The sequence below is a fragment of the Engystomops pustulosus genome, chromosome 6 (genome assembly GCF_040894005.1).
Source record: "Engystomops pustulosus chromosome 6, aEngPut4.maternal, whole genome shotgun sequence".
In the NCBI taxonomy this organism is placed as follows: Eukaryota; Metazoa; Chordata; class Amphibia; order Anura; family Leptodactylidae; genus Engystomops; species Engystomops pustulosus.
Window position 1 is genome coordinate 166,476,085 of NC_092416.1, and position 21,659 is coordinate 166,497,743.

Here is a 21,659-nt window from a genome sequence, read left to right on the forward strand (position 1 = left end):
CACTCGGGAATATTTTGTTACTGCCCCATAGCAAAAGCAACCCCTGCGTCATTTTCTGTTCTGTTTAAATCAGTGGTTCTTTTGCATATGAAGCAAACTCTTAGTGGCAGGTATGAGTGGCATCTACCGTGGCGGGAAAGACACGACGAAACAAGATTTTTCTTTCCGATTCCTTAAAAAAAAAGAGACAGTCTCTTGTTTCCGCCCGGTTTCGAACCGGGGACTTTTCGCGTGTTAGGCGAACGTGATAACCACTACACTACAGAAACACGTTGACTGCTCACTTCTAGACCTTTGAGTACAGCAGACTAGATGGAGAACACTGAGCGCAGTAATAACTGGCAGCTACTTTGGAGGAAAAGACACAATGAAAAAAGATTTCTCTCTCTTGTGTCTTCAAAAGTAGAACATCTCATGTTTCTGCCCGGTTTCGAACCAGGGACCTTTCGCGTGTGAGGCGAACGTGATAACCACTACACTACAGAAACCCGATGAACTGGTCTTTAGACGCAAACAAAACCAAATTTATAAACCAACGCGAGGAATGTTGAGTCATTCAAAAGTCGCAAAACGCGTTTCTGATTGGTTCCAAACGACACTCCCACCTTGTCTCGAACTGGGCACCGTTGACAATTGTGGCAAATGTGATGTCCACTTCACTACAGAAACTCAACGGTTTTCAAACAGGGACTTTCACGCGTTAGGCAAAAGTGAAAACCCCTACTCTTGAAAAACTGTTTAAAAAACTGAAGCCGTCCTTACAGGCAAACAAAACTAATGTAAAGAGAAATGCAAGGGCTTTCTTCTCTCGTCATCTAAAAGTGAATGTCACTCGGGAATATTTTGTTACTGCCCCATAGCAAAAGCAACCCCTGCGTCATTTTCTGTTCTGTTTAAATCAGGTTCTTTTGCATATGAAGCAAACTCTTAGTGGCAGTTATGAGTGGCATCTACCGTGGCAGGAAAGACACGACGAAACAAGATTTTTCTTTCCGATTCCTTAAAAAAAAAGAGACAGTCTCTTGTTTCTGCCCGGTTTCGAACCGGGGACCTTTTGCGTGTGAGGCGAACGTGATAACCACTACACTACAGAAACCCGATGAAAACACCTCAACTGGTCTTTAGACGCAAACAAAACCAAATTTATAAACCAACGCGAGGAATGTTGAGTCATTCAAAAGTCGCAAAACGCGTTTCTGATTGGTTCCAAACGACACTCCCACCTTGTCTCGAACTGGGCACCGTCGACAATTGTGGCAAATGTGATGTCCACTTCACTACAGAAACTCAACGGTTTTCAAACAGGGACTTTCACGCGTTAGGCAAAAGTGAAAACCCCTACTCTTGAAAAACTGTTTAAAAAACTGAAGCCGTCCTTACAGGCAAACAAAACTAATGTAAAGAGAAATGCAAGGGCTTTCTTCTCTCGTCATCTAAAAGTGAATGTCACTCGGGAATATTTTGTTACTGCCCCATAGCAAAAGCAACCCCTGCGTCATTTTCTGTTCTGTTTAAATCAGTGGTTCTTTTGCATATGAAGCAAACTCTTAGTGGCAGGTATGAGTGGCATCTACCGTGGCGGGAAAGACACGACGAAACAAGATTTTTCTTTCCGATTCCTTAAAAAAAAGAGACAGTCTCTTGTTTCTGCCCGGTTTCGAACAAGGGACCTTTCGCGTATTAGGCGAACGTGATAACCACTACACTACAGAAACACGTTGACTGCTCACTTCTAGACCTTTGAGTACAGCAGACGAGATGGAGAACACTGAGCGCAGTAATAACTGGCAGCTACTTTGGAGGAAAAGACACAATGAAAAAAGATTTCTCTCTCTTGTGTCTTCAAAAGTAGAACATCTCATGTTTCTGCCCGGTTTCGAACCGGGGACCTTTCGCGTGTGAGGCGAACGTGATAACCACTACACTACAGAAACCCGATGAAAACACCTCAACTGGTCTTTAGACGCAAACAAAACCAAATTTATAAACCAACGCGAGGAATGTTGAGTCATTCAAAAGTCGCAAAACGCGTTTCTGATTGGTTCCAAACGACACTCCCACCTTGTCTCGAACTGGGCACCGTCGACAATTGTGGCAAATGTGATGTCCACTTCACTACAGAAACTCAACGGTTTTCAAACAGGGACTTTCACGCGTTAGGCAAAAGTGAAAACCCCTACTCTTGAAAAACTGTTTAAAAAACTGAAGCCGTCCTTACAGGCAAACAAAACTAATGTAAAGAGAAATGCAAGGGCTTTCTTCTCTCGTCATCTAAAAGTGAATGTCACTCGGGAATATTTTGTTACTGCCCCATAGCAAAAGCAACCCCTGCGTCATTTTCTGTTCTGTTTAAATCAGTGGTTCTTTTGCATATGAAGCAAACTCTTAGTGGCAGGTATGAGTGGCATCTACCGTGGCGGGAAAGACACGACGAAACAAGATTTTTCTTTCCGATTCCTTAAAAAAAAAGAGACAGTCTCTTGTTTCTGCCCGGTTTCAATCCGGGGACCTTTCGCGTGTTAGGCGAACGTGATAACCACTACACTACAGAAACACGTTGACTGCTCTCTTCTAGACCTTTGAGTACAGCAGACTAGATGGAGAACACTGAGCGCAGTAATAACTGGCAGCTACTTTGGAGGAAAAGACACAATGAAAAAAGATTTCTCTCTCTTGTGTCTTCAAAAGTAGAACATCTCATGTTTCTGCCCGGTTTCGAACCGGGGACCTTTCGCGTGTGAGGCGAACGTGATAACCACTACACTACAGAAACCCGATGAAAACACCTCAACTGGTCTTTAGACGCAAACAAAACCAAATTTATAAACCAACGCGAGGAATGTTGAGTCATTCAAAAGTCGCAAAACGCGTTTCTGATTGGTTCCAAACGACACTCCCACCTTGTCTCGAACTGGGCACCGTCGACAATTGTGGCAAATGTGATGTCCACTTCACTACAGAAACTCAACGGTTTTCAAACAGGGACTTTCACGCGTTAGGCAAAAGTGAAAACCCCTACTCTTGAAAAACTGTTTAAAAAACTGAAGCCGTCCTTACAGGCAAACAAAACTAATGTAAAGAGAAATGCAAGGGCTTTCTTCTCTCGTCATCTAAAAGTGAATGTCACTCGGGAATATTTTGTTACTGCCCCATAGCAAAAGCAACCCCTGCGTCATTTTCTGTTCTGTTTAAATCAGTGGTTCTTTTGCATATGAAGCAAACTCTTAGTGGCAGGTATGAGTGGCATCTACCGTGGCGGGAAAGACACGACGAAACAAGATTTTTCTTTCCGATTCCTTAAAAAAAAGAGACAGTCTCTTGTTTCTGCACGGTTTCGAACCGGGGACCTTTCGCGTATTAGGCGAACGTGATAACCACTACACTACAGAAACACGTTGACTGCTCACTTCTAGACCTTTGAGTACAGCAGACTAGATGGAGAACACTGAGCGCAGTAATAACTGGCAGCTACTTTGGAGGAAAAGACACAATGAAAAAAGATTTCTCTCTCTTGTGTCTTCAAAAGTAGAACATCTCATGTTTCTGCCCGGTTTCGAACCGGGGACCTTTCGCGTGTGAGGCGAACGTGATAACCACTACACTACAGAAACCAGATGAAAACACCGCAACTGGTCTTTAGACGCAAACAAAACCAAATTTATAAACCAACGCGAGGAATGTTGAGTCATTCAAAAGTCGCAAAACGCGTTTCTGATTGGTTCCAAACGACACTCCCACCTTGTCTCGAACTGGGCACCGTCGACAATTGTGGCAAATGTGATGTCCACTTCACTACAGAAACTCAACGGTTTTCAAACAGGGACTTTCACGCGTTAGGCAAAAGTGAAAACCCCTACTCTTGAAAAACTGTTTAAAAAACTGAAGCCGTCCTTACAGGCAAACAAAACTAATGTAAAGAGAAATGCAAGGGCTTTCTTCTCTCGTCATCTAAAAGTGAATGTCACTCGGGAATATTTTGTTACTGCCCCATAGCAAAAGCAACCCCTGCGTCATTTTCTGTTCTGTTTAAATCAGGTTCTTTTGCATATGAAGCAAACTCTTAGTGGCAGGTATGAGTGGCATCTACCGTGGCAGGAAAGACACGACGAAACAAGATTTTTCTTTCCGATTCCTTAAAAAAAAAGAGACAGTCTCTTGTTTCTGCCCGGTTTCGAACCGGGGACCTTTCGCGTGTTAGGCGAACGTGATAACCACTACACTACAGAAACACGTTGACTGCTCACTTCTAGACCTTTGAGTACAGCAGACTAGATGGAGAACACTGAGCGCAGTAATAACTGGCAGCTACTTTGGAGGAAAAGACACAATGAAAAAAGATTTCTCTCTCTTGTGTCTTCAAAAGAAGAACATCTCATGTTTCTGCCCGGTTTCAAACCGGGGACCTTTCGCGAGTGAGGCGAACGTGATAACCACTACACTACAGAAACCCGATGAAAACACCTCAACTGGTCTTTAGACGCAAACAAAACCAAATTTATAAACCAACGCGAGGAATGTTGAGTCATTCAAAAGTCGCAAAACGCGTTTCTGATTGGTTCCAAACGACACTCCCACCTTGTCTCGAACTGGGCACCGTCGACAATTGTGGCAAATGTGATGTCCACTTCACTACAGAAACTCAACGGTTTTCAAACAGGGACTTTCACGCGTTAGGCAAAAGTGAAAACCCCTACTCTTGAAAAACTGTTTAAAAAACTGAAGCCGTCCTTACAGGCAAACAAAACTAATGTAAAGAGAAATGCAAGGGCTTTCTTCTCTCGTCATCTAAAAGTGAATGTCACTCGGGAATATTTTGTTACTGCCCCATAGCAAAAGCAACCCCTGCGTCATTTTCTGTTCTGTTTAAATCAGTGGTTCTTTTGCATATGAAGCAAACTCTTAGTGGCAGGTATGAGTGGCATCTACCGTGGCGGGAAAGACACGACGAAACAAGATTTTTCTTTCCGATTCCTTAAAAAAAAAGAGACAGTCTCTTGTTTCCGCCCGGTTTCGAACCGGGGACTTTTCGCGTGTTAGGCGAACGTGATAACCACTACACTACAGAAACACGTTGACTGCTCACTTCTAGACCTTTGAGTACAGCAGACTAGATGGAGAACACTGAGCGCAGTAATAACTGGCAGCTACTTTGGAGGAAAAGACACAATGAAAAAAGATTTCTCTCTCTTGTGTCTTCAAAAGTAGAACATCTCATGTTTCTGCCCGGTTTCGAACCGGGGACCTTTCGCGTGTGAGGCGAACGTGATAACCACTACACTACAGAAACCCGATGAAAACACCTCAACTGGTCTTTAGACGCAAACAAAACCAAATTTATAAACCAACGCGAGGAATGTTGAGTCATTCAAAAGTCGCAAAACGCGTTTCTGATTGGTTCCAAACGACACTCCCACCTTGTCTCGAACTGGGCACCGTTGACAATTGTGGCAAATGTGATGTCCACTTCACTACAGAAACTCAACGGTTTTCAAACAGGGACTTTCACGCGTTAGGCAAAAGTGAAAACCCCTACTCTTGAAAAACTGTTTAAAAAACTGAAGCCGTCCTTACAGGCAAACAAAACTAATGTAAAGAGAAATGCAAGGGCTTTCTTCTCTCGTCATCTAAAAGTGAATGTCACTCGGGAATATTTTGTTACTGCCCCATAGCAAAAGCAACCCCTGCGTCATTTTCTGTTCTGTTTAAATCAGGTTCTTTTGCATATGAAGCAAACTCTTAGTGGCAGTTATTAGTGGCATCTACCGTGGCAGGAAAGACACGACGAAACAAGATTTTTCTTTCCGATTCCTTAAAAAAAAAGAGACAGTCTCTTGTTTCTGCCCGGTTTCGAACCAGGAACCTTTCGCGTGTGACGCGAACGTGATAACCACTACACTACAGAAACCCGATGAAAACACCTCAACTGGTCTTTAGACGCAAACAAAACCAAATTTATAAACCAACGCGAGGAATGTTGAGTCATTCAAAAGTCGCAAAACGCGTTTCTGATTGGTTCCAAACGACACTCCCACCTTGTCTCGAACTGGGCACCGTCGACAATTTTGGCAAATGTGATGTCCACTTCACTACAGAAACTCAACGGTTTTCAAACAGGGACTTTCACGCGTTAGGCAAAAGTGAAAACCCCTACTCTTGAAAAACTGTTTAAAAAACTGAAGCCGTCCTTACAGGCAAACAAAACTAATGTAAAGAGAAATGCAAGGGCTTTCTTCTCTCGTCATCTAAAAGTGAATGTCACTCGGGAATATTTTGTTACTGCCCCATAGCAAAAGCAACCCCTGCGTCATTTTCTGTTCTGTTTAAATCAGTGGTTCTTTTGCATATGAAGCAAACTCTTAGTGGCAGGTATGAGTGGCATCTACCGTGGCGGGAAAGACACGACGAAACAAGATTTTTCTTTCCGATTCCTTAAAAAAAAAGAGACAGTCTCTTGTTTCTGCCCGGTTTCGATCCGGGGACCTTTCGCGTGTTAGGCGAACGTGATAACCACTACACTACAGAAACACGTTGACTGCTCACTTCTAGACCTTTGAGTACAGCAGACTAGATGGAGAACACTGAGCGCAGTAATAACTGGCAGCTACTTTGGAGGAAAAGACACAATGAAAAAAGATTTCTCTCTCTTGTGTCTTCAAAAGTAGAACATCTCATGTTTCTGCCTGGTTTCGAACCGGGGACCTTTCGCGTGTGAGGCGAACGTGATAACCACTACACTACAGAAACCCGATGAAAACACCTCAACTGGTCTTTAGACGCAAACAAAACCAAATTTATAAACCAACGCGAGGAATGTTGAGTCATTCAAAAGTCGCAAAACGCGTTTCTGATTGGTTCCAAACGACACTCCCACCTTGTCTCGAACTGGGCACCGTCGACAATTGTGGCAAATGTGATGTCCCCTTCACTACAGAAACTCAACGGTTTTCAAACAGGGACTTTCACGCGTTAGGCAAAAGTGAAAACCCCTACTCTTGAAAAACTGTTTAAAAAAACTGAAGCCGTCCTTACAGGCAAACAAAACTAATGTAAAGAGAAATGCAAGGGCTTTCTTCTCTCGTCATCTAAAAGTGAATGTCACTCGGGAATATTTTGTTACTGCCCCATAGCAAAAGCAACCCCTGCGTCATTTTCTGTTCTGTTTAAATCAGTGGTTCTTTTGCATATGAAGCAAACTCTTAGTGGCAGGTATGAGTGGCATCTACCGTGGCGGGAAAGACACGAGGAAACAAGATTTTTCTTTCCGATTCCTTAAAAAAAAAGAGACAGTCTCTTGTTTCTGCCCGGTTTCGAACCGGGGACCTTTCGCGTGTTAGGCGAACGTGATAACCACTACACTACAGAAACACGTTGACTGCTCACTTCTAGACCTTTGAGTACAGCAGACTAGATGGAGAACACTGAGCGCAGTAATAACTGGCAGCTACTTTGGAGGAAAAGACACAATGAAAAAAGATTTCTCTCTCTTGTGTCTTCAAAAGTAGAACATCTCATGTTTCTGCCCGGTTTTGAACCGGGGACCTTTCGCGTGTGAGGCGAACGTGATAACCACTACACTACAGAAACCCGATGAAAACACCTCAACTGGTCTTTAGACGCAAACAAAACCAAATTTATAAACCAACGCGAGGAATGTTGAGTCATTCAAAAGTCGCAAAACGCGTTTCTGATTGGTTCCAAACGACACTCCCACCTTGTCTCGAACTGGGCACCGTTGACAATTGTGGCAAATGTGATGTCCACTTCACTACAGAAACTCAACGGTTTTCAAACAGGGACTTTCACGCGTTAGGCAAAAGTGAAAACCCCTACTCTTGAAAAACTGTTTAAAAAACTGAAGCCGTCCTTACAGGCAAACAAAACTAATGTAAAGAGAAATGCAAGGGCTTTCTTCTCTCGTCATCTAAAAGTGAATGTCACTCAGGAATATTTTGTTACTGCCCCATAGCAAAAGCAACCCCTGCGTCATTTTCTGTTCTGTTTAAATCAGGTTCTTTTGCATATGAAGCAAACTCTTAGTGGCAGGTATGAGTGGCATCTACCGTGGCGGGAAAGACACGACGAAACAAGATTTTTCTTTCCGATTCCTTAAAAAAAAAGAGACAGTCTCTTGTTTCTGCCCGGTTTCGAACCGGGGACCTTTCGCGTGTTAGGCGAACGTGATAACCACTACACTACAGAAACACGTTGACTGCTCACTTCTAGACCTTTGAGTACAGCAGACTAGATGGAGAACACTGAGCGCAGTAATAACTGGCAGCTACTTTGGAGGAAAAGACACAATGAAAAAAGATTTCTCTCTCTTGTGTCTTCAAAAGTAGAACATCTCATGTTTCTGCCCGGTTTTGAACCGGGGACCTTTCGCGTGTGAGGCGAACGTGATAACCACTACACTACAGAAACCCGATGAAAACACCTCAACTGGTCTTTAGACGCAAACAAAACCAAATTTATAAACCAACGCGAGGAATGTTGAGTCATTCAAAAGTCGCAAAACGCGTTTCTGATTGGTTCCAAACGACACTCCCACCTTGTCTCGAACTGGGCACCGTTGACAATTGTGGCAAATGTGATGTCCACTTCACTACAGAAACTCAACGGTTTTCAAACAGGGACTTTCACGCGTTAGGCAAAAGTGAAAACCCCTACTCTTGAAAAACTGTTTAAAAAACTGAAGCCGTCCTTACAGGCAAACAAAACTAATGTAAAGAGAAATGCAAGGGCTTTCTTCTCTCGTCATCTAAAAGTGAATGTCACTCAGGAATATTTTGTTACTGCCCCATAGCAAAAGCAACCCCTGCGTCATTTTCTGTTCTGTTTAAATCAGGTTCTTTTGCATATGAAGCAAACTCTTAGTGGCAGGTATGAGTGGCATCTTCCGTGGCAGGAAAGACACGACGAAACAAGATTTTTCTTTCCGATTCCTTAAAAAAAAAGAGACAGTCTCTTGTTTCTGCCCGGTTTCGAACCGGGGGCCTTTCGCGTGTTAGGCGAACGTGATAACCACTACACTACAGAAACACGTTGACTGCTCACTTCTAGACCTTTGAGTACAGCAGACTAAATGGAGAACACTGAGCGCAGTAATAACTGGCAGCTACTTTGGAGGAAAAGACACAATGAAAAAAGATTTCTCTCTCTTGTGTCTTCAAAAGTAGAACTTCTCATGTTTCTGCCCGGTTTCGAACCGGGGACCTTTCGCGTGTGAGGCGAACGTGATAACCACTACACTACAGAAACCCGATGAAAACACCTCAACTGGTCTTTAGACGCAAACAAAACCAAATTTATAAACCAACGCGAGGAATGTTGAGTCATTCAAAAGTCGCAAAACGCGTTTCTGATTGGTTCCAAACGACACTCCCACCTTGTCTCGAACTGGGCACCGTCGACAATTGTGGCAAATGTGATGTCCACTTCACTACAGAAACTCAACGGTTTTCAAACAGGGACTTTCACGCGTTAGGCAAAAGTGAAAACCCCTACTCTTGAAAAACTGTTTAAAAAACTGAAGCCGTCCTTACAGGCAAACAAAACTAATGTAAAGAGAAATGCAAGGGCTTTCTTCTCTCGTCATCTAAAAGTGAATGTCCCTCGGGAATATTTTGTTACTGCCCCATAGCAAAAGCAACCCCTGCGTCATTTTCTGTTCTGTTTAAATCAGTGGTTCTTTTGCATATGAAGCAAACTCTTAGTGGCAGGTATGAGTGGCATCTACCGTGGCGGGAAAGACACGACGAAACAAGATTTTTCTTTCCGATTCCTTAAAAAAAAAGAGACAGTCTCTTGTTTCTGCCCGGTTTCGATCCGGGGACCTTTCGCGTGTTAGGCGAACGTGATAACCACTACACTACAGAAACACGTTGACTGCTCACTTCTAGACCTTTGAGTACAGCAGACTAGATGGAGAACACTGAGCGCAGTAATAACTGGCAGCTACTTTGGAGGAAAAGACACAATGAAAAAAGATTTCTCTCTCTTGTGTCTTCAAAAGTAGAACATCTCATGTTTCTGCCCGGTTTCGAACCGGGGACCTTTCGCGTGTGAGGCGAACGTGATAACCACTACACTACAGAAACCCGATGAAAACACCTCAACTGGTCTTTAGACGCAAACAAAACCAAATTTATAAACCAACGCGAGGAATGTTGAGTCATTCAAAAGTCGCAAAACGCGTTTCTGATTGGTTCCAAACGACACTCCCACCTTGTCTCGAACTGGCACCGTCGACAATTGTGGCAAATGTGATGTCCACTTCACTACAGAAACTCAACGGTTTTCAAACAGGGACTTTCACGCGTTAGGCAAAAGTGAAAACCCCTACTCTTGAAAAACTGTTTAAAAAACTGAAGCCGTCCTTACAGGCAAACAAAACTAATGTAAAGAGAAATGCAAGGGCTTTCTTCTCTCGTCATCTAAAAGTGAATGTCACTCGGGAATATTTTGTTACTGCCCCATAGCAAAAGCAACCCCTGCGTCATTTTCTGTTCTGTTTAAATCAGTGGTTCTTTTGCATATGAAGCAAACTCTTAGTGGCAGGTATGAGTGGCATCTACCGTGGCAGGAAAGACACGACGAAACAAGATTTTTCTTTCCGATTCCTTAAAAAAAAAGAGACAGTCTCTTGTTTCTGCCCGGTTTCGAACCGGGGACCTTTCGCGTGTTAGGCGAACGTGATAACCACTACACTACAGAAACACGTTGACTGCTCACTTCTAGACCTTTGAGTACAGCTGACTAGATGGAGAACACTGAGCGCAGTAATAACTGGCAGCTACTTTGGAGGAAAAGACACAATGAAAAAAGATTTCTCTCTCTTGTGTCTTCAAAAGTAGAACATCTCATGTTTCTGCCCGGTTTCGAACCGGGGACCTGTCGCGTGTGAGGCGAACGTGATAACCACTACACTACAGAAACCCGATGAAAACACCTCAACTGGTCTTTAGACGCAAACAAAACCAAATTTATAAACCAACGCGAGGAATGTTGAGTCATTCAAAAGTCGCAAAACGCGTTTCTGATTGGTTCCAAACGACACTCCCACCTTGTCTCGAACTGGGCACCGTCGACAATTGTGGCAAATGTGATGTCCACTTCACTACAGAAACTCAACGGTTTTCAAACAGGGACTTTCACGCGTTAGGCAAAAGTGAAAACCCCTACTCTTGAAAAACTGTTTAAAAAACTGAAGCCGTCCTTACAGGCAAACAAAACTAATGTAAAGAGAAATGCAAGGGCTTTCTTCTCTCGTCATCTAAAAGTGAATGTCACTCGGGAATATTTTGTTACTGCCCCATAGCAAAAGCAACCCCTGCGTCATTTTCTGTTCTGTTTAAATCAGTGGTTCTTTTGCATATGAAGCAAACTCTTAGTGGCAGGTATGAGTGGCATCTACCGTGGCGGGAAAGACACGACGAAACAAGATTTTTCTTTCCGATTCCTTAAAAAAAAAGAGACAGTCTCTTGTTTCTGCCCGGTTTCGATCCGGGGACCTTTCGCGTGTTAGGCGAACGTGATAACCACTACACTACAGAAACACGTTGACTGCTCACTTCTAGACCTTTGAGTACAGCAGACTAGATGGAGAACACTGAGCGCAGTAATAACTGGCAGCTACTTTGGAGGAAAAGACACAATGAAAAAAGATTTCTCTCTCTTGTGTCTTCAAAAGTAGAACATCTCATGTTTCTGCCCGGTTTCGAACCGGGGACCTTTCGCGTGTGAGGCGAACGTGATAACCACTACACTACAGAAACCCGATGAAAACACCTCAACTGGTCTTTAGACGCAAACAAAACCAAATTTATAAACCAACGCGAGGAATGTTGAGTCATTCAAAAGTCGCAAAACGCGTTTCTGATTGGTTCCAAACGACACTCCCACCTTGTCTCGAACTGGGCACCGTCGACAATTGTGGCAAATGTGATGTCCCCTTCACTACAGAAACTCAACGGTTTTCAAACAGGGACTTTCACGCGTTAGGCAAAAGTGAAAACCCCTACTCTTGAAAAACTGTTTAAAAAACTGAAGCCGTCCTTACAGGCAAACAAAACTAATGTAAAGAGAAATGCAAGGGCTTTCTTCTCTCGTCATCTAAAAGTGAATGTCACTCAGGAATATTTTGTTACTGCCCCATAGCAAAAGCAACCCCTGCGTCATTTTCTGTTCTGTTTAAATCAGGTTCTTTTGCATATGAAGCAAACTCTTAGTGGCAGGTATGAGTGGCATCTACCGTGGCGGGAAAGACACGACGAAACAAGATTTTTCTTTCCGATTCCTTAAAAAAAAAAGAGACAGTCTCTTGTTTCTGCCCGGTTTCGAACCGGGGACCTTTCGCGTGTTAGGCGAACGTGATAACCACTACACTACAGAAACACGTTGACTGCTCACTTCTAGACCTTTGAGTACAGCAGACTAGATGGAGAACACTGAGCGCAGTAATAACTGGCAGCTACTTTGGAGGAAAAGACACAATGAAAAAAGATTTCTCTCTCTTGTGTCTTCAAAAGTAGAACATCTCATGTTTCTGCCCGGTTTTGAACCGGGGACCTTTCGCGTGTCAGGCGAACGTGATAACCACTACACTACAGAAACCCGATGAAAACACCTCAACTGGTCTTTAGACGCAAACAAAACCAAATTTATAAACCAACGCGAGGAATGTTGAGTCATTCAAAAGTCGCAAAACGCGTTTCTGATTGGTTCCAAACGACACTCCCACCTTGTCTCGAACTGGGCACCGTTGACAATTGTGGCAAATGTGATGTCCACTTCACTACAGAAACTCAACGGTTTTCAAACAGGGACTTTCACGCGTTAGGCAAAAGTGAAAACCCCTACTCTTGAAAAACTGTTTAAAAAACTGAAGCCGTCCTTACAGGCAAACAAAACTAATGTAAAGAGAAATGCAAGGGCTTTCTTCTCTCGTCATCTAAAAGTGAATGTCACTCAGGAATATTTTGTTACTGCCCCATAGCAAAAGCAACCCCTGCGTCATTTTCTGTTCTGTTTAAATCAGGTTCTTTTGCATATGAAGCAAACTCTTAGTGGCAGGTATGAGTGGCATCTTCCGTGGCAGGAAAGACACGACGAAACAAGATTTTTCTTTCCGATTCCTTAAAAAAAAAGAGACAGTCTCTTGTTTCTGCCCGGTTTCGAACCGGGGGCCTTTCGCGTGTTAGGCGAACGTGATAACCACTACACTACAGAAACACGTTGACTGCTCACTTCTAGACCTTTGAGTACAGCAGACTAGATGGAGAACACTGAGCGCAGTAATAACTGGCAGCTACTTTGGAGGAAAAGACACAATGAAAAAAGATTTCTCTCTCTTGTGTCTTCAAAAGTAGAACATCTCATGTTTCTGCCCGGTTTCGAACCGGGGACCTTTCGCGTGTGAGGCGAACGTGATAACCACTACACTACAGAAACCCGATGAAAACACCTCAACTGGTCTTTAGACGCAAACAAAACCAAATTTATAAACCAACGCGAGGAATGTTGAGTCATTCAAAAGTCGCAAAACGCGTTTCTGATTGGTTCCAAACGACACTCCCACCTTGTCTCGAACTGGGCACCGTCGACAATTGTGGCAAATGTGATGTCCACTTCACTACAGAAACTCAACGGTTTTCAAACAGGGACTTTCACGCGTTAGGCAAAAGTGAAAACCCCTACTCTTGAAAAACTGTTTAAAAAACTGAAGCCGTCCTTACAGGCAAACAAAACTAATGTAAAGAGAAATGCAAGGGCTTTCTTCTCTCGTCATCTAAAAGTGAATGTCACTCGGGAATATTTTGTTACTGCCCCATAGCAAAAGCAACCCCTGCGTCATTTTCTGTTCTGTTTAAATCAGTGGTTCTTTTGCATATGAAGCAAACTCTTAGTGGCAGGTATGAGTGGCATCTACCGTGGCGGGAAAGACACGACGAAACAAGATTTTTCTTTCCGATTCCTTAAAAAAAAAAGGGACAGTCTCTTGTTTCTGCCCGGTTTCGATCCGGGGACCTTTCGCGTGTTAGGCGAACGTGATAACCACTACACTACAGAAACACGTTGACTGCTCACTTCTAGACCTTTGAGTACAGCAGACTAGATGGAGAACACTGAGCGCAGTAATAACTGGCAGCTACTTTGGAGGAAAAGACACAATGAAAAAAGATTTCTCTCTCTTGTGTCTTCAAAAATAGAACATCTCATGTTTCTGCCCGGTTTCGAACCGGGGACCTTTCGCGTGTGAGGCGAACGTGATAACCACTACACTACAGAAACCCGATGAAAACACCTCAACTGGTCTTTAGACGCAAACAAAACCAAATTTATAAACCAACGCGAGGAATGTTGAGTCATTCAAAAGTCGCAAAACGCGTTTCTGATTGGTTCCAAACGACACTCCCACCTTGTCTCGAACTGGGCACCGTCGACAATTGTGGCAAATGTGATGTCCACTTCACTACAGAAACTCAACGGTTTTCAAACAGGGACTTTCACGCGTTAGGCAAAAGTGAAAACCCCTACTCTTGAAAAACTGTTTAAAAAACTGAAGCCGTCCTTACAGGCAAACAAAACTAATGTAAAGAGAAATGCAAGGGCTTTCTTCTCTCGTCATCTAAAAGTGAATGTCACTCGGGAATATTTTGTTACTGCCCCATAGCAAAAGCAACCCCTGCGTCATTTTCTGTTCTGTTTAAATCAGTGGTTCTTTTGCATATGAAGCAAACTCTTAGTGGCAGGTATGAGTGGCATCTACCGTGGCGGGAAAGACACGACGAAACAAGATTTTTCTTTCCGATTCCTTAAAAAAAAAGAGACAGTCTCTTGTTTCTGCCCGGTTTCGAACCGGGGACCTTTCGCGTGTTAGGCGAACGTGATAACCACTACACTACAGAAACACGTTGACTGCTCACTTCTAGACCTTTGAGTACAGCAGACTAGATGGAGAACACTGAGCGCAGTAATAACTGGCAGCTACTTTGGAGGAAAAGACACAATGAAAAAAGATTTCTCTCTCTTGTGTCTTCAAAAATAGAACATCTCATGTTTCTGCCCGGTTTCGAACCGGGGACCTTTCGCGTGTGAGGCGAACATGATAACCACTACACTACAGAAACCCGATGAAAACACCTCAACTGGTCTTTAGACGCAAACAAAACCAAATTTATATACCAACGCGAGGAATGTTGAGTCATTCAAAAGTCGCAAAACGCGTTTCTGATTGGTTCCAAACGACACTCCCACCTTGTCTCGAACTGGGCACCGTCGACAATTGTGGCAAATGTGATGTCCACTTCACTACAGAAACTCAACGGTTTTCAAACAGGGACTTTCACGCGTTAGGCAAAAGTGAAAACCCCTACTCTTGAAAAACTGTTTAAAAAACTGAAGCCGTCCTTACAGGCAAACAAAACTAATGTAAAGAGAAATGCAAGGGCTTTCTTCTCTCGTCATCTAAAAGTGAATGTCACTCGGGAATATTTTGTTACTGCCCCATAGCAAAAGCAACCCCTGCGTCATTTTCTGTTCTGTTTAAATCAGTGGTTCTTTTGCATATGAAGCAAACTCTTAGTGGCAGGTATGAGTGGCATCTACCGTGGCGGGAAAGACACGACGAAACAAGATTTTTCTTTCCGATTCCTTAAAAAAAAAGAGACAGTCTCTTGTTTCTGCCCGGTTTCGAACCGGGGACCTTTCGCGTGTTAGGCGAACGTGATAACCACTACACTACAGAAACACGTTGACTGCTCACTTCTAGACCTTTGAGTACAGCAGACTAGATGGAGAACACTGAGCGCAGTAATAACTGGCAGCTACTTTGGAGGAAAAGACACAATGAAAAAAGATTTCTCTCTCTTGTGTCTTCAAAAATAGAACATCTCATGTTTCTGCCCGGTTTCGAACCGGGGACCTTTCGCGTGTGAGGCGAACGTGATAACCACTACACTACAGAAACCCGATGAAAACACCTCAACTGGTCTTTAGACGCAAACAAAACCAAATTTATAAACCAACGCGAGGAATGTTGAGTCATTCAAAAGTCGCAAAACGCGTTTCTGATTGGTTCCAAACGACACTCCCACCTTGTCTCGAACTGGGCACCGTCGACAATTGTGGCAAATGTGATGTCCACTTCACTACAGAAACTCAACGGTTTTCAAACAGGGACTTTCACGCGTTAGGCAAAAGTGAAAACCCCTACTCTTGAAAAACTGTTTAAAAAACTGAAGCCGTCCTTACAGGCAAACAAAACTAATGTAAAGAGAAATGCAAGGGCTTTCTTCTCTCGTCATCTAAAAGTGAATGTCACTCGGGAATATTTTGTTACTGCCCCATAGCAAAAGCAACCCCTGCGTCATTTTCTGTTCTGTTTAAATCAGTGGTTCTTTTGCATATGAAGCAAACTCTTAGTGGCAGGTATGAGTGGCATCTACCGTGGCGGGAAAGACACGACGAAACAAGATTTTTCTTTCCGATTCCTTAAAAAAAAAGAGACAGTCTCTTGTTTCTGCCCGGTTTCGAACCGGGGACCTTTCGCGTGTTAGGCGAACGTGATAACCACTACACTACAGAAACACGTTGACTGCTCACTTCTAGACCTTTGAGTACAGCAGACTAGATGGAGAACACTGAGCGCAGTAATAACTGGCAGCTACTTTGGAGGAAAAGACACAATGAAAAAAGATTTCTCTCTCTTGTGTCTTCAAAAGTAGAACATCTCATGTTTCTGCACAGTTTCGAACCGGGGACCTTTCGCGTGTGAGGCGAACGTGATAACCACTACACTACAGAAACCCGATGAAAGCACCTCAACTGGTCTTTAGACGCAAACAAAACCAAATTTATAAACCAACGCGAGGAATGTTGAGTCATTCAAAAGTCGCAAAACGCGTTTCTGATTGGTTCCAAACAACACTCCCACCTTGTCTCGAACTGGGCACCGTCGACAATTGTGGCAAATGTGATGTCCACTTCACTACAGAAACTCAACGGTTTTCAAACAGGGACTTTCACGCGTTAGGCAAAAGTGAAAACCCCTACTCTTGAAAAACTGTTTAAAAAACTGAAGCCGTCCTTACAGGCAAACAAAACTAATGTAAAGAGAAATGCAAGGGCTTTCTTCTCTCGTCATCTAAAAGTGAATGTCACTCGGGAATATTTTGTTACTGCCCCATAGCAAAAGCAACCCCTGCGTCATTTTCTGTTCTGTTTAAATCAGTGTTTCTTTTGCATATGAAGCAAACTCTTAGTGGCAGGTATGAGTGGCATCTACCGTGGCGGGAAAGACACGACGAAACAAGATTTTTCTTTCCGATTCCTTAAAAAAAAAGAGACAGTCTCTTGTTTCTGCCCGGTTTCGATCCGGGGACCTTTCGCGTGTTAGGCGAACGTGATAACCACTACACTACAGAAACACGTTGACTGCTCACTTCTAGACCTTTGAGTACAGCAGACTAGATGGAGAACACTGAGCGCAGTAATAACTGGCAGCTACTTTGGAGGAAAAGACACAATGAAAAAAGATTTCTCTCTCTTGTGTCTTCAAAAATAGAACATCTCATGTTTCTGCCCGGTTTCGAACCGGGGACCTTTCGCGTGTGAGGCGAACGTGATAACCACTACACTACAGAAACCCGATGAAAACACCTCAACTGGTCTTTAGACGCAAACAAAACCAAATTTATATACCAACGCGAGGAATGTTGAGTCATTCAAAAGTCGCAAAACGCGTTTCTGATTGGTTCCAAACGACACTCCCACCTTGTCTCGAACTGGGCACCGTCGACAATTGTGGCAAATGTGATGTCCACTTCACTACAGAAACTCAACGGTTTTCAAACAGGGACTTTCACGCGTTAGGCAAAAGTGAAAACCCCTACTCTTGAAAAACTGTTTAAAAAACTGAAGCCGTCCTTACAGGCAAACAAAACTAATGTAAAAAGAAATGCAAGGGCTTTCTTCTCTCGTCATCTAAAAGTGAATGTCACTCGGGAATATTTTGTTACTGCCCCATAGCAAAAGCAACCCCTGCGTCATTTTCTGTTCTGTTTAAATCAGTGGTTCTTTTGCATATGAAGCAAACTCTTAGTGGCAGGTATGAGTGGCATCTACCGTGGCGGGAAAGACACGACGAAACAAGATTTTTCTTTCCGATTCCTTAAAAAAAAAGAGACAGTCTCTTGTTTCTGCCCGGTTTCGAACCGGGGACCTTTCGCGTGTTAGGCGAACGTGATAACCACTACACTACAGAAACACGTTGACTGCTCACTTCTAGACCTTTGAGTACAGCAGACTAGATGGAGAACACTGAGCGCAGTAATAACTGGCAGCTACTTTGGAGGAAAAGACACAATGAAAAAAGATTTCTCTCTCTTGTGTCTTCAAAAGTAGAACATCTCATGTTTCTGCCCGGTTTCGAACCGGGGACCTTTCGCGTGTGAGGCGAACGTGATAACCACTACACTACAGAACCCCGATGAAAACACCTCAACTGGTCTTTAGACGCAAACAAAACCAAATTTATAAACCAACGCGAGGAATGTTGAGTCATTCAAAAGTCGCAAAACGCGTTTCTGATTGGTTCCAAACGACACTCCCACCTTGTCTCGAACTGGGCACCGTCGACAATTGTGGCAAATGTGATGTCCACTTCACTACAGAAACTCAACGGTTTTCAAACAGGGACTTTCACGCGTTAGGCAAAAGTGAAAACCCCTACTCTTGAAAAACTGTTTAAAAAACTGAAGCCGTCCTTACAGGCAAACAAAACTAATGTAAAGAGAAATGCAAGGGCTTTCTTCTCTCGTCATCTAAAAGTGAATGTCACTCGGGAATATTTTGTTACTGCCCCATAGCAAAAGCAACCCCTGCGTCATTTTCTGTTCTGTTTAAATCAGTGGTTCTTTTGCATATGAAGCAAACTCTTAGTGGCAGGTATGAGTGGCATCTACCGTGGCGGGAAAGACACGACAAAACAAGATTTTTCTTTCCGATTCCTTAAAAAAAAAGAGACAGTCTCTTGTTTCTGCCCGGTTTCGATCCGGGGACCTTTCGCGTGTTAGGCGAACGTGATAACCACTACACTACAGAAACACGTTGACTGCTCACTTCTAGACCTTTGAGTACAGCAGACTAGATGGAGAACACTGAGCGCAGTAATAACTGGCAGCTACTTTGGAGGAAAAGACACAATGAAAAAAGATTTCTCTCTCTTGTGTCTTCAAAAATAGAACATCTCATGTTTCTGCCCGGTTTCGAACCGGGGACCTTTCGCGTGTGAGGCGAACGTGATAACCACTACACTACAGAAACCCGATGAAAACACCTCAACTGGTCTTTAGACGCAAACAAAACCAAATTTATAAACCAACGCGAGGAATGTTGAGTCATTCAAAAGTCGCAAAACGCGTTTCTGATTGGTTCCAAACGACACTCCCACCTTGTCTCGAACTGGGCACCGTCGACAATTGTGGCAAATGTGATGTCCACTTCACTACAGAAACTCAACGGTTTTCAAACAGGGACTTTCACGCTTTATGCAAAAGTGAAAACCCCTACTCTTGAAAAACTGTTTAAAAAACTGAAGCCGTCCTTACAGGCAAACAAAACTAATGTAAAGAGAAATGCAAGGGCTTTCTTCTCTCGTCATCTAAAAGTGAATGTCACTCGGGAATATTTTGTTACTGCCCCATAGCAAAAGCAACCCCTGCGTCATTTTCTGTTCTGTTTAAATCAGTGGTTCTTTTGCATATGAAGCAAACTCTTAGTGGCAGGTATGAGTGGCATCTACCGTGGCGGGAAAGACACGACGAAACAAGATTTTTCTTTCCGATTCCTTAAAAAAAAAGAGACAGTCTCTTGTTTCTGCCCGGTTTCGATCCGGGGACCTTTCGCGTGTTAGGCGAACGTGATAACCACTACACTACAGAAACACGTTGACTGCTCACTTCTAGACCTTTGAGTACAGCAGACTAGATGGAGAACACTGAGCGCAGTAATAACTGGCAGCTACTTTGGAGGAAAAGACACAATGAAAAAAGATTTCTCTCTCTTGTGTCTTCAAAAATAGAACATCTCATGTTTCTGCCCGGTTTCGAACCGGGGACCTTTCGCGTGTGAGGCGAACGTGATAACCACTACACTACAGAAACCCGATGAAAACACCTCAACTGGTCTTTAGACGCAAACAAAACCAAATTTATATACCAACGCGAGGAATGTTGAGTCATTCAAAAGTCGCAAAACGCGTTTCTGATTGGTTCCAAACGACACTCCCACCTTGTCTCGAACTGGGCACCGTCGACAATTGTGGCAAATGTGATGTCCACTTCACTACAGAAACTCAACGGTTTTCAAACAGGGACTTTCACGCGTTAGGCAAAAGTGAAAACCCCTACTCTTGAAAAACTGTTTAAAAAACTGAAGCCGTCCTTACAGGCAAACAAAACTAATGTAAAGAGAAATGCAAGGGCTTTCTTCTCTCGTCATCTAAAAGTGAATGTCACTCGGGAATATTTTGTTACTGCCCCATAGCAAAAGCAACCCCTGCGTCATTTTCTGTTCTGTTTAAATCAGTGGTTCTTTTGCATATGAAGCAAACTCTTAGTGGCAGGTATGAGTGGCATCTACCGTGGCGGGAAAGACACGACGAAACAAGATTTTTCTTTCCGATTCCTTAAAAAAAAAGAGACAGTCTCTTGTTTCTGCCCGGTTTCGAACCGGGGACCTTTCGCGTGTTAGGCGAACGTGATAACCACTACACTACAGAAACACGTTGACTGCTCACTTCTAGACCTTTGAGTACAGCAGACTAGATGGAGAACACTGAGCGCAGTAATAACTGGCAGCTACTTTGGAGGAAAAGACACAATGAAAAAAGATTTCTCTCTCTTGTGTCTTCAAAAGTAGAACATCTCATGTTTCTGCCCGGTTTCGAACCGGGGACCTTTCGCGTGTGAGGCGAACGTGATAACCACTACACTACAGAACCCCGATGAAAACACCTCAACTGGTCTTTAGACGCAAACAAAACCAAATTTATAAACCAACGCGAGGAATGTTGAGTCATTCAAAAGTCGCAAAACGCGTTTCTGATTGGTTCCAAACGACACTCCCACCTTGTCTCGAACTGGGCACCGTCGACAATTGTGGCAAATGTGATGTCCACTTCACTACAGAAACTCAACGGTTTTCAAACAGGGACTTTCACGCGTTAGGCAAAAGTGAAAACCCCTACTCTTGAAAAACTGTTTAAAAAACTGAAGCCGTCCTTACAGGCAAACAAAACTAATGTAAAGAGAAATGCAAGGGCTTTCTTCTCTCGTCATCTAAAAGTGAATGTCACTCGGGAATATTTTGTTACTGCCCCATAGCAAAAGCAACCCCTGCGTCATTTTCTGTTCTGTTTAAATCAGTGGTTCTTTTGCATATGAAGCAAACTCTTAGTGGCAGGTATGAGTGGCATCTACCGTGGCGGGAAAGACACGACAAAACAAGATTTTTCTTTCCGATTCCTTAAAAAAAAAGAGACAGTCTCTTGTTTCTGCCCGGTTTCGATCCGGGGACCTTTCGCGTGTTAGGCGAACGTGATAACCACTACACTACAGAAACACGTTGACTGCTCACTTCTAGACCTTTGAGTACAGCAG

General features: G+C 43.4%; 29 non-coding genes across 29 annotated transcripts; all 29 read right to left on the reverse strand.

Annotated features, from left to right (window-relative positions):
• Positions 1 to 415: 415 nt before the first annotated feature.
• TRNAV-CAC (transfer RNA valine (anticodon CAC)) lies at positions 416 to 488 on the reverse strand. The gene has a single exon. It is a non-coding gene; the product is annotated as a tRNA-Val (tRNA).
• Positions 489 to 1,861: 1,373 nt separating this feature from the next.
• Positions 1,862 to 1,934, reverse strand: TRNAV-CAC (transfer RNA valine (anticodon CAC)). The gene has a single exon. It is a non-coding gene; the product is annotated as a tRNA-Val (tRNA).
• Positions 1,935 to 2,700: 766 nt separating this feature from the next.
• Positions 2,701 to 2,773, reverse strand: TRNAV-CAC (transfer RNA valine (anticodon CAC)). The gene has a single exon. It is a non-coding gene; the product is annotated as a tRNA-Val (tRNA).
• Positions 2,774 to 3,538: 765 nt separating this feature from the next.
• Positions 3,539 to 3,611, reverse strand: TRNAV-CAC (transfer RNA valine (anticodon CAC)). The gene has a single exon. It is a non-coding gene; the product is annotated as a tRNA-Val (tRNA).
• Positions 3,612 to 4,156: 545 nt separating this feature from the next.
• On the reverse strand, positions 4,157 to 4,229 carry TRNAV-AAC (transfer RNA valine (anticodon AAC)). Its single transcript has one exon. It is a non-coding gene; the product is annotated as a tRNA-Val (tRNA).
• Positions 4,230 to 5,214: 985 nt separating this feature from the next.
• Positions 5,215 to 5,287, reverse strand: TRNAV-CAC (transfer RNA valine (anticodon CAC)). Its single transcript has one exon. It is a non-coding gene; the product is annotated as a tRNA-Val (tRNA).
• Positions 5,288 to 7,292: 2,005 nt separating this feature from the next.
• Positions 7,293 to 7,365, reverse strand: TRNAV-AAC (transfer RNA valine (anticodon AAC)). The gene has a single exon. It is a non-coding gene; the product is annotated as a tRNA-Val (tRNA).
• A 146-nt stretch (positions 7,366 to 7,511) lies between these two features.
• On the reverse strand, positions 7,512 to 7,584 carry TRNAV-CAC (transfer RNA valine (anticodon CAC)). Its single transcript has one exon. It is a non-coding gene; the product is annotated as a tRNA-Val (tRNA).
• A 545-nt stretch (positions 7,585 to 8,129) lies between these two features.
• On the reverse strand, positions 8,130 to 8,202 carry TRNAV-AAC (transfer RNA valine (anticodon AAC)). Its single transcript has one exon. It is a non-coding gene; the product is annotated as a tRNA-Val (tRNA).
• Positions 8,203 to 8,348: 146 nt separating this feature from the next.
• TRNAV-CAC (transfer RNA valine (anticodon CAC)) lies at positions 8,349 to 8,421 on the reverse strand. The gene has a single exon. It is a non-coding gene; the product is annotated as a tRNA-Val (tRNA).
• Positions 8,422 to 8,966: 545 nt separating this feature from the next.
• Positions 8,967 to 9,039, reverse strand: TRNAV-AAC (transfer RNA valine (anticodon AAC)). The gene has a single exon. It is a non-coding gene; the product is annotated as a tRNA-Val (tRNA).
• Positions 9,040 to 9,185: 146 nt separating this feature from the next.
• Positions 9,186 to 9,258, reverse strand: TRNAV-CAC (transfer RNA valine (anticodon CAC)). The gene has a single exon. It is a non-coding gene; the product is annotated as a tRNA-Val (tRNA).
• Positions 9,259 to 10,024: 766 nt separating this feature from the next.
• On the reverse strand, positions 10,025 to 10,097 carry TRNAV-CAC (transfer RNA valine (anticodon CAC)). The gene has a single exon. It is a non-coding gene; the product is annotated as a tRNA-Val (tRNA).
• Positions 10,098 to 10,643: 546 nt separating this feature from the next.
• On the reverse strand, positions 10,644 to 10,716 carry TRNAV-AAC (transfer RNA valine (anticodon AAC)). The gene has a single exon. It is a non-coding gene; the product is annotated as a tRNA-Val (tRNA).
• A 985-nt stretch (positions 10,717 to 11,701) lies between these two features.
• Positions 11,702 to 11,774, reverse strand: TRNAV-CAC (transfer RNA valine (anticodon CAC)). Its single transcript has one exon. It is a non-coding gene; the product is annotated as a tRNA-Val (tRNA).
• A 546-nt stretch (positions 11,775 to 12,320) lies between these two features.
• On the reverse strand, positions 12,321 to 12,393 carry TRNAV-AAC (transfer RNA valine (anticodon AAC)). The gene has a single exon. It is a non-coding gene; the product is annotated as a tRNA-Val (tRNA).
• Positions 12,394 to 12,539: 146 nt separating this feature from the next.
• TRNAV-GAC (transfer RNA valine (anticodon GAC)) lies at positions 12,540 to 12,612 on the reverse strand. The gene has a single exon. It is a non-coding gene; the product is annotated as a tRNA-Val (tRNA).
• Positions 12,613 to 13,157: 545 nt separating this feature from the next.
• TRNAV-AAC (transfer RNA valine (anticodon AAC)) lies at positions 13,158 to 13,230 on the reverse strand. The gene has a single exon. It is a non-coding gene; the product is annotated as a tRNA-Val (tRNA).
• A 146-nt stretch (positions 13,231 to 13,376) lies between these two features.
• On the reverse strand, positions 13,377 to 13,449 carry TRNAV-CAC (transfer RNA valine (anticodon CAC)). The gene has a single exon. It is a non-coding gene; the product is annotated as a tRNA-Val (tRNA).
• Positions 13,450 to 14,216: 767 nt separating this feature from the next.
• On the reverse strand, positions 14,217 to 14,289 carry TRNAV-CAC (transfer RNA valine (anticodon CAC)). The gene has a single exon. It is a non-coding gene; the product is annotated as a tRNA-Val (tRNA).
• A 547-nt stretch (positions 14,290 to 14,836) lies between these two features.
• On the reverse strand, positions 14,837 to 14,909 carry TRNAV-AAC (transfer RNA valine (anticodon AAC)). The gene has a single exon. It is a non-coding gene; the product is annotated as a tRNA-Val (tRNA).
• A 766-nt stretch (positions 14,910 to 15,675) lies between these two features.
• TRNAV-AAC (transfer RNA valine (anticodon AAC)) lies at positions 15,676 to 15,748 on the reverse strand. Its single transcript has one exon. It is a non-coding gene; the product is annotated as a tRNA-Val (tRNA).
• Positions 15,749 to 15,894: 146 nt separating this feature from the next.
• On the reverse strand, positions 15,895 to 15,967 carry TRNAV-CAC (transfer RNA valine (anticodon CAC)). Its single transcript has one exon. It is a non-coding gene; the product is annotated as a tRNA-Val (tRNA).
• A 547-nt stretch (positions 15,968 to 16,514) lies between these two features.
• On the reverse strand, positions 16,515 to 16,587 carry TRNAV-AAC (transfer RNA valine (anticodon AAC)). The gene has a single exon. It is a non-coding gene; the product is annotated as a tRNA-Val (tRNA).
• Positions 16,588 to 17,572: 985 nt separating this feature from the next.
• On the reverse strand, positions 17,573 to 17,645 carry TRNAV-CAC (transfer RNA valine (anticodon CAC)). Its single transcript has one exon. It is a non-coding gene; the product is annotated as a tRNA-Val (tRNA).
• A 547-nt stretch (positions 17,646 to 18,192) lies between these two features.
• On the reverse strand, positions 18,193 to 18,265 carry TRNAV-AAC (transfer RNA valine (anticodon AAC)). The gene has a single exon. It is a non-coding gene; the product is annotated as a tRNA-Val (tRNA).
• Positions 18,266 to 19,250: 985 nt separating this feature from the next.
• TRNAV-CAC (transfer RNA valine (anticodon CAC)) lies at positions 19,251 to 19,323 on the reverse strand. Its single transcript has one exon. It is a non-coding gene; the product is annotated as a tRNA-Val (tRNA).
• Positions 19,324 to 20,089: 766 nt separating this feature from the next.
• On the reverse strand, positions 20,090 to 20,162 carry TRNAV-CAC (transfer RNA valine (anticodon CAC)). Its single transcript has one exon. It is a non-coding gene; the product is annotated as a tRNA-Val (tRNA).
• Positions 20,163 to 20,709: 547 nt separating this feature from the next.
• Positions 20,710 to 20,782, reverse strand: TRNAV-AAC (transfer RNA valine (anticodon AAC)). The gene has a single exon. It is a non-coding gene; the product is annotated as a tRNA-Val (tRNA).
• Between the last annotated feature and the right edge of the window lie 877 nt (positions 20,783 to 21,659).